The following is a 10,837-nucleotide window of genomic DNA, read 5'->3' as shown; positions in this document are numbered from 1 at the left end:
AAGGTATTCCATAAAGAAAGCTTATTTCAATAAAAGCATATCTTAAATTTCATATATTAAAATAATCTATATTAAAAATAAATACATTAATAGTACTAAGGACTGATCTAATTATTACTAAAGAAGTTTAAACTTATAACTTACAAATAGAGTAATAAATTTAATAATACAATATCATATAAATACATAATATTATATATTATACTTAAGATAACTAATCATAATTATAAAATTTACGCTTGGACTTACGCTAATGCCTAGTGCTACCCAAAGCCACTGCTACTTGCTCTACATATCAACTAAAGTATTCACAATTGTTTATAAATAAAATAAACAAACAATAGTGAATACCTAGTAGTCTTCAGCTACAAATAATTAAAATAGGTTGGAACACTATCCTAACCTTAATTTAATTCGAGTGCACATTCTAAACTCATAAACGTCCATTAATTTGATATGTATTTTGCGGAATCACCTGTTGTGGAATCACCCACGTGCACATTAAATTAATATGACACCCGAAAAGGATAGGAATCCTTGACAACTTCTCGCACAAGGAATACACCTTGTGTACGAGTCTCGACAAATAAATAGTTTTATGGAATCCACCAAAAAACCTCACGGAATCCACCATGGAATATGCCTCCTAGCATCAGTTTGGAAAAAGGTTGTATGCTTGGGAGGCTCTCTAGAGGTTCAGGACCTCTCGAGCCTACAACTAAAATAATATAATAGTATAGATAAGCATTTTTTGCTCTAAGATTTAGTGCCTTGCAATCACAAAAAACTTGGGAAGAAAGAAAGCTACATGGTTTCCAAGAGGAAGCTTTCAAAATTGATAAAGATGAGACTATTTGAGTTGTATTTTGGACAATGCTACACATAGCCTTTTGAAAGCCCAACAAAGTTTTTAAGCTCAAGGTTTTGTGGTAGTAAAATGTTTTTTCAAAACACTGCATGTATCTCTCAACTAGGCACTACACTTATATGTCTACTATTTACAAGTTCATGCTACTTTATTGTCATCATGGACTAGATTCTTGTGCTACAATCAAAACTTGAAGTTTGTGATACCCTTTAAAGGGGGTTTATGTATTACTATTAATGGGAAAGGATTATACTTATGTTAAGCACATCTGCTCCCTTTGCATAAGACTTTGAGACTCCTTTACTATGAATGGAATAAGGAAGAATGAATGTACGAGCATGAAAAGTGTAGTATACCCCTCCAATCTCCTTAAAGAAATCAAAGAGTTCTATGGCCTTTCAATTGGAAAAGATGCACATGTGTCATTGCATAGGGTGTACATTGTGAATGATTGAGGTTGCACAACAATAAGTAGTTCTCTTCTCAAATCAACCCTTAAAGGTCTCTTTGTTGGTGACTAAATTTAATATGTAAACATTTGTTGGAGAATCATGGAGCTAGAGAAGTGTTCAAATTACCCTTATTATACCATGTCATCGATCAATGGAACATAGCTCTAAGGTCTCATTTCTTTCCACACTACAATCAAGCTACACCTATATGTCTCACTTGCATTACTCCCATGAAGCCTTGTAGACTTTATAAACTCGTTAGTTGGTTGGTCTTGTGAGTTACAAAATGTCTAGAGTTTGTGGAACTTGTGGGGCAAGTACGTAAAATTCAAATTAAGTCTGAGGTAAGGTAACTTTAGTGTGATTTATACAACTTGTGACATTGAAAGGGGTAGATTATATTTATTGAGCAAATATGTACATCATCTTAACAAGATTCAAGTAGCTTTATCATCAATTTCCTTATGCTAGGTTTGGATCTTTTTTGCCCATAAGATCTTGAAGTTTGGTGGGAAAGGCTTGGAATGATATTAAATTTTGGGATGTTTGCAATTGTAGGGAGTCCCTTTCCAAAATCAAATTGTCTGAAGTGGCTCAATGGATTATTATGGAATGCAAGAAAGTTTTCCTTGCTCTTAAGTGGGAATGGGACCCACTAAAGAAGTTTGATGCATCATCGATGTGGAATATATGGTTGAGCCCCACAACTTATCAAGAGGGTTTTCTACCCATTTGGTATAAGTTGAATGTTAGTAAGAGCATCCATGATAAGGGATAAGGAAATAGCGTAACTTATGGAGTTCCCAACTCACTTAGATTTTTACCATGTCAATGACATTGACCCATAGTTCAAATTAACCTTTGAAGAGAAAGAACGGTCAAGTGAGGTGATAGCTAAGAAAAAAGAGGAAGGGCCCACTACTTTTTATGCTAGGTCATGTAACCCACTGAGATGGATGGTGGCTAACAATGGTAAGTTGACCCTAGAATTTTACCTAGCACTTGAAGGAGAAGATTCAAGAGAATATCTCTCTACTCCTTATAAGTTGAATGTGATCCCGTGGAGGGTCTTAACAAAGAAGCTTCCAACAAAAGGCAATATGAGATTTTTGAATCTCTCATCTATTTGTGTTTTTTGTAAGAGAGAAGAAGAGCCGGTAAAGCACTTAATGTGGGACTACAAGAAAGTAAAAAATTGTTGGAAGAAGATTTCTAGCTTACTCGACAAAGTGGGCATGCATCAAAGAATAGGGTGGAAGCAAGCTATTTTTGGAGATAGAGCAAATCCTAATAGTATCATATAAAGTCTGGGTTGTCATTAGAGGGGTTATCATGAGAGCTATATGGAATTGCAGGAATGCCATTTTGTTTGGTTGGTAGAATTATATTGGTGTTCTTGATTTTGTACTAGAGCCTTTTGACATAGAACTTGTAGTTATTTTAGCTTAATGATTGTCATTCTTACTTTTATATAATAAAAAGGTAGAGAGAGGTCTATTTTTTGCATTCTTTTAATGTTGGAGTAAAATTCCCAATATGGATCCAATTTCATTTTTTATTCAAAGACCTATAATCAGTTAAGTAAACATTCTCATCCAAAGATCTTAGGCCCATTTCTAAAACTATCTTCCATGTTCTCTTCCATTTCTCATTATTTAGACCTAATATCACATTCATTGGTGCTTACTCGAGCCATATGGTACACAAGCATTGTCCTAGTCATGAGCACAAACTTTGGTTAATGTCATTTCAACTATGTACATATACACATGCACTTTGCAAGGTATTATGGTATTTATAATGTGCCATGTGCACAAAATCTTATATTCTCTGTATGTGTGTATAATGATCTTATAATATATTAGTAATTCACAAAGGGTCAAGCCTAAATAAGTCTAGTGGGAAAATATGAAGAGGTCTTGGGCCTTAAAGGATCAATCTCTTTTAATTCATCATATTTTCTTCCTTTTTTATGGAATTAAAGCTACTTACCCAAATTTATGTCGCATTGCATATATGTAAGTTAAGAACTAGCATGTGAAATTTATGCAACCATAAAATATGGATTAGCATCAAAATTTTCAATTCCATAAGTATCCAAAATCATGTTTGCCCTTCAATTCCATAAGTATCCAAAGTCATGTTTGCCCTTCTCCAATGGAAGATACAATTGCAAAATTTGTGACATCTATAAGTAGTTTTCTTCAACTCCAACATTACTTATGCTCTAGCTTTTGCAAAGCATGGATTCATGGAGGTGTATAATTTGCATGGACAAGCAGACTTGATGCAATATTCCAAGCATGCACAAGGCATAGGAATGCATATCACAACTAAATGAGTATGCATGATTGTTTGCAACCTAATTAATTTGGTGAGACGTCTTGACATGATGTGGTTATTCAGTCCATCTTTGATGGTCCCAAGCCAAAAGTCTCAAATGTTGCAAATAGACTAGGGCTCTACTACTCATTGTTGTTTAGGCCAAAAGCATGAGTCCTGCAAAATATGCTTTCAGGTCAAGGGGCTCAAGTCATGTATCTATGTCTCATTTAGGGATTCAAGCTATGCTTCAAGTCAATGAATTTGTAAATGACATTGCATTGGAGTTATAAGAGTCATGCAAACTAACTACAAGCCCCACCCTTGGAATGATTAGTTGTTGATTTTTGGTCCTTAATAATCATGACTTATAAAAAGTATTCTTAATATTCTTTGAGGTCACGGGCCTCAAGTCATGCATCTATGTCACATTTAGGTATTCAAGATATCTTCAAGTTGATGAATTTGTAAATGACATTGAATGCATTGGAGTTATAAGAGTCATGTCTACACCTTAGCCCCACTAGTTTTATAAAAATTATTCTTAAGAACCATCACTGCCTTCCTTCCTTACTTGGGCTCTTTTTGTTTGTGACTATAACAAACAACTTCTAAGGTATGTTAGCACTTATGAGGCAAGGCTCTCAAGGTCTCATAAGGGGACATTAAAGTGTATGTAGGGCTTAGATAAGGTGGCACCAAGGCCATGATTCCATACAATACCATCCAACCAAGTTATTGATATTTTCAATAATTGTCGTGTTCTTAGAGTCTAGTGAAAAGTATAGCCAATCTCATTTCTTAGAGATAATGATAAATAATTGATGTTTTTAAGAGGTTTGTCATAGTGAGGCAATATTTGATATATGATTGGAGAAAGAGAAAGAAGAGATAAATCTTATGACATGACTCTATGTTTCTTCACTTCAATTCCCTTTCCCTTTCTATGGTTGGAAAAAGCATTTTCAAGATTGAGGGGTTACAATCACATAAAGGCATTTTCCTATATTGACATAAGATCCTACACATCTAACACTTTACCTTCATCAATTCTTAGTTGGACCAAAGAAAGGAAAAGAAAAGTGGATTCTCTTTCTCAACTAGAAAAGTGGATCTCTTTATTACAAAAAATAATGAAGGCAAACTACACTTTTATGTGGCTACAAAATTTTCGGGATAAATTACATGTTTAGTAACCAAAGTACACAAATTTTAGCATACAACCTATTGTAATGGGTTGTCTATTTTAGTTTTTGTAATTTAGCTTGATATAAGGCTATCACTTTATGTATATTGATGCCTTTAACAAATTAAATAGGTCACTACAAACATTTATGGTAGTTGTTACAAAACATTGAGACACTTAAGTTCTTATCGAAAGAACTTCTAACACACTTGTAAATGACGCCTTCACATTTATGATCACACATGTCACATCTAAAGAGCACCAAACCTCACATCAACAAATACTTTACTACTTTTGGTAATGATCTTGTGACCTCACTTTTATGGCAATGGGACCAAGTAAAACAATGGATTTTCAAAAAGAGATCCATATTTTACTTAGCGCATGCACAAAGGTTTTACTATGTTATCACAAGCAAAAGTGGTTAGGCTATTATGCATATACATAATAGATATTGATTGCATGTTCAATTACTCAAAGCTATCATTATCATGTATTTCATGTCTATGTTGATAAATATTAATCCAAATTTGTAGACTTTGAAACTATGCAATAGATGTGCTCCTCGACAATGTTGTATTTCAGGAAATCTTTAAATCAATGTAAGTAATAGATTCAGGTTTAACCATGAAATTGTGAGAGCCTCTAAATTTATTGTTATCATGGTGCTACCTTTTATCACATCATCACAAAATTCATTTCACTAAAATTCTCATTATGAGGGATTTTTTTTAAAAAAATTAAGAGAAGAATCCCAAAGTTTCTATGGGCATTCCAACATGTCATAGAACGTGAGGCTAAGGGCCAAGAGGATTTATCCCTTCATCTAAGCTCCTTTTAAAAAAAGAAACTATATATCCTTGAACAATATGTCAAGTATATCAAACTTACAATGTCTTCTACATATTTGGATTTTATATAGAATTCTTAAAAAACTATGTTACATGTTTCACCATCCGTTTGGGAAAAAAGGTATTTAAGGAAAATAGTAGTTTATTGTCATTTTCATTCTACAGTACAGTGTTTCCATTGCATAAGGCTTAAGACAATAACACGTGGATGAGAGGGATGGCATTTTCCTTTGCAACACTAGGGGTCATACTAATCAATATACAACTTTAAAGACAAAAGGTAGACTAGGACTTCCATATATTCTATAAACCATGTGTAGCCTTTGATTTTGTTTAGAAATGCAAAGGAGGGATCCAAAGAATATTACTTCTGGAGACACAATATTTCTTATTATGCATAAAAAGATGAAAGTGCAAGCATGCTATTTGTCGAAAGCACAAGGTCACGTCCATACTTAGAAGGGAGTGCATCTACACATTAAGATTTTTATTATTGGATCCATTATATTTGGACTCAATGTTAGAAGTTATAACTCATCCAAATCCATCAATGATCACCTTTAATCGAGTATAAAGTCTCCTAGATGGAAGCTTATTGCATTGAAAAGTTGTAGCTCATGCCTTAGTAGCCATTCTAAGATAAACATGGTCAAGTGAATTATCAAACTCAATGTCATAGCATAAGAGACAACCATCATGTGCATGAAATATGTAAAATGGAGATAAGGAAAACATGTCCAAAAATGACTACTAAAGAGCATCATCATGGCCTATGAGATACCTCTACTTTGTGGTACAAAAATTGTGAACTATTGGACTTCAAGCTTCACCTATCATGTGCAAGAAATGTTCAAAATGGGTGATGAGAAAAACATGTCCAAAACAACTAATAAAAGTAACATCATGGCATAAGAAATGCCTATACTTTATGTACAAAACTTATCATGGTTGGATTTTAAAAATTGCCTATCATGTGCAAGAAATGTGTAAAACTATGGTGAGAAACACATGTCCAAAAAGACCAATAAGAGCAACATCATTACATAGGAGATGCCTATGATTTAGGTACAAAACTTGTGAATGGTTGGCTTGAAAGACCATCCATCATATAGATGAGATGTACAAAACTATGATGAGAAAAACATGATAAAATGACCAGTAAGAGCAACATCATGGCATAGGATATGCCTGCACTTTATCGTACAAAACTTATGGATGGTTGGAGTTCAAAAAGCCATCCATCATATGTAGGAAATGTGCAAAACGATGATGAGAAAAGCACCAAAACAGCTATTAAGAGCAACATCATGGCGTAAAAGGTGCCTATGCTTTACGATACAAATTTGTGAATGGTTGGACTTTAAAAATCATTTTGCTAGTGTAATGTATTATTGCTGAGAATGAATGGTGGGGGCTTCTCCAATAGCTACTCATAAGAAAGATAAGTTGTTTGTGAATGCCGCAAAACTTTTGAATAGTTGGACTTTGAAATTCCTTTTTCTAGAGTTAGGTATTCTTGTGGAGAATGATTGGTATGCTTGGTCATTGATCACAATCCCTTAATAAAATTTCACATATGTCCATGATATAGTGCTCACTAAACTTATGGGACTACTGACAATAATTTACCAGCTACAAACCATGTGAACACATGTCTAACATTATGGTGAGCAAGCACACTGACTTCAAAGATTTTTGGGTGAGCAATCAAATCATCATCATAAACTCAAATAGAAAATAATAAAATACATGATAAAAGAGGTATTAATGTATGTCAAGAGGCATCCTAACAATTTTTCTAGTTATAATGGGTGGGAGGTGGGGTAGATGCAAGAAGGAAGGTAGAATTAACAACTAGTACATTAGAAGGAGGAGACTCAAAGTTGACAAAACACCTAGGTGACCTGCACAACATAATATAGTAGGAAGCCAATTGAATATACAAATTTCGTTCTCTATCACCATAACATGTCTATCTATCCTATTATAACCAAGAACAAGGTGTCTTTTTCTACAAAAAGGTCAATGACTACGCACTACTCCATGAAAAAAAGTGTCAAATGTACTTGCGTAGCTTATGCCCTCTTTGATAGCCATCTCTCTCTATGGGTGCTTTGGTTGCTTGGTCTAGTCCTCTACATATATACTACAAGCCATACTCAAGTACTAGGTTCAATTAGGTGTTCTAAATGAAGTTGAGATCCATATAAAATCAACTACAAGCCCACACTCCTAGACTTGTTCTTCCACTAGTTCAACCCAACCATTTTGGGTTGCTAGACTATAGAAAAGTTATTAGGAACAAGAATGACTTAAGTCAAGTAACCACAATGCACATAGTTGCTTCTAGTTAATGTTAATACATCATTTACATGTTGAAATCAATGTTATCTTACTCTTGTTGCTATCCCATCTTGTGTCTCAATGGCCAATGTGCACCTCATAAGCTATCAATGGACCAAGATGAGGCCATGTTGCCATGTAGTTAGCTTTCTCCATTGCACACAAGCAACATCAAATTCATAATCTTAGAGACAAAAGTTTGGCATTGTGTATGTAACCTCATGTATATCCTTATTTAGTCTATATGACTTTGGCACCACCCACATTGATACAAGTCCTTGTTAACCTCATTTTTGGGCTAAAGAAGAAAAGAAGTGAAAAAAATTTTGAATAAATTTTTTGAACATGTGTGAAGGATCTTCATAAAATTGAAATTGGAATATTTGTAATTTTCAAAAGATATTATGTTTCAGTTGTAAAATTGAGAGCTATGCTCTCTCCCTTATAAATTTATCACTCTTAGTTTGGAGAGAGTTCAAGATTAAACCTCTAAATGTATGCATGTAATACAATGATCAGTCAAGGAACCCATGAAAGGGGTAGCATGCCTATCTTTTGGGAGGAAACTCTAAAAATTGAGTCCATGTATAACATGTCAAAAGTAAATAGAAAAGATTATTCTTATTTGTGTCGACTTTGAAAGCTCTTCTTTTTGCTTCTATCTTATCCATTGGAGCACCTGAGAGAGAGAGAGAGAGAGAGAGAGAGAGAGAGAGAGAGAGAGAGAGAGAGAGAGAGAGAGAGAGAGAGAGAGAGAGAGAGAGAGAGAGAGAGAGAGAGAGAGAGAGAGAGAGAGTGTGTGTGTGTGTGTGTGTGTGTGTGTGTGTGTGTGTGTGTGTGTGAGTGAGTGAGTGAGTGAGTGAGTGTGTGTGTGTGTGTGTGAGTGTGTGAGTGTGTGTGAGTGAGGGACCATTGGAGAAACTCTTCTCCAACTCTTATCCTATTCTCCTCTTCTTCTCTTCATTTGCAATCACTTGGAGCATACATGAATCAAGTTGGAGCTATGAAGTACAAGGTTGGGATGCAAAATGACTGGATCATGGAGCCACTTGCAAGCCCATTAAGGAGCCACCGAGCAGTGAGAGCTATAGGTAAGTGGGTGAACATTGTATAACTCAAATCTAGTCATGTATTTGCCTTCTTTAGATTGACAAGTGCTTGTTCGATAAAGAAAGAGTGTTTGTAGCTAGGTGAGAGATAGTTTAGTAGAGTGATTAATCAGTTCTCTTTAAGGTTCTACATCCTAAGGAATTCTTCTCAAGCCATTGTGAGAGTGATTAATTAGTTCTCTTTAAGGTTCTACATCCTAAGAAATTCTTCTCAAGCCATTGTGGAATCGAGACAACCTCACATTCCACCTAGGGGAAATTCAAATGCACATACCTTGAGAGTTGAAGATCACAATAAAATAATAGTTTCTAAAGCTTTTCAATGTGTTATTTGTAGACTAAACACACTACAATCTAGAGTTGCACCACCAACTCTTGAAGCCACTTAGGACTAGGACACTTCACCGTAAGACCTTAGGGATTGTGTGACATTGGTTAATTATGTGATCATCACCTTTTGAAAGATTGAAGAGTGAAAAGAAGGTGATAATTGCTTGCTTGATTGTTGAATGACCACAAATTGTCTTGGAAAGCAAAAAGCCTATTTGAGTAGAAATGCACATTGACTCACATTATTAGTCTTAGACTCACATCATTTTGGAAAAGAGAAAGCCTTCTTGAGCACAAGACATTACTAGGTTTTAACTTAAGATACTAGCATTTGGAGAGACCCCTACAATCAAGCTATATACATCTAAGGGAAACTACTGTCAATAAAGGAAACCCACTACGTGAAGGACTGAAAAATCAAACACACCAAGGAAAAACCTCATAAACTTAAAAGGAACTGTAACAAACTACTTGATAAATAAGTTTAATTCGCCTTAAGTTGAGGGCCACACTTGTATAAGCTTCAATTACTATTATGTCACTATGTTAAAGTATACAATGATGGAGATAGAATCACTATGAAAGGATGTGCCAAAAGAATAGCACAAGGGATTGAATAGCTTTTAAGCCACTATAGGAAGAGAGTTTAGCGAATCGTCATTGATAGAAATAAATGATCAATATCAAACTTTAGTTAGGAAAAGCAAGGACAAACTAGATAAATTGTTGGACATGTGCCTACTAGCCTTTTGCATGGGACTAACCTTACATGGATGCAAAGAAGGCACATGCCTTCAAACTTTGCTTGAGTGACAAAAGAAGAACGTGGTTCACAAGACCATTAATAAAGCTCTGTTCTCCAATCTCAAGGATTTATTCATCATGCATTTTGGAGAAGTTAGATGTGGGGACAAGCTCATAGCTCATTGTGCAGCTCATGAATCTACAACAATTGTAATGTGCCCACATTGGTACCCTAGATATTATGTAATATTTAGTGATAAAAGTAATTAAGGATGTTGCATATTTTGTTGCACATCGGTAACTTCAAGAACAATAATGTCTGGGAGTGTTGAAGACCTTGATTTTATTGATTTTTTAAAATATTAATAACAACTCTTGATGGGAGAATATGGAGATTGAATTTTGGATTTTTAAAAATTTCTCAAAAATGTAAAGTAAAGTGATAAAATTATAGAGCTCATTACTATTAGAAATGATTCAAACATATCCAAAATTTGAGGTTTGGATTAAAAGTTATTGCCGTTTTAAGTTTCATCCAGTGCATAGGAAATTTTATGTGCAAGCTACACATGAGTGCAAAAGGGCTACATTTTTGCTAAGCTTTTTCTCCTCTTTTTCATACATGCACGGAA

This window comes from Lygodium microphyllum, chromosome 11 (assembly GCF_053477565.2).
Source record: "Lygodium microphyllum isolate KBCC chromosome 11, Lygodium_microphyllum_v1.1.10, whole genome shotgun sequence".
NCBI lineage: Eukaryota > Viridiplantae > Streptophyta > Polypodiopsida > Schizaeales > Lygodiaceae > Lygodium > Lygodium microphyllum.
This window is presented reverse-complemented; position numbering follows the sequence as displayed.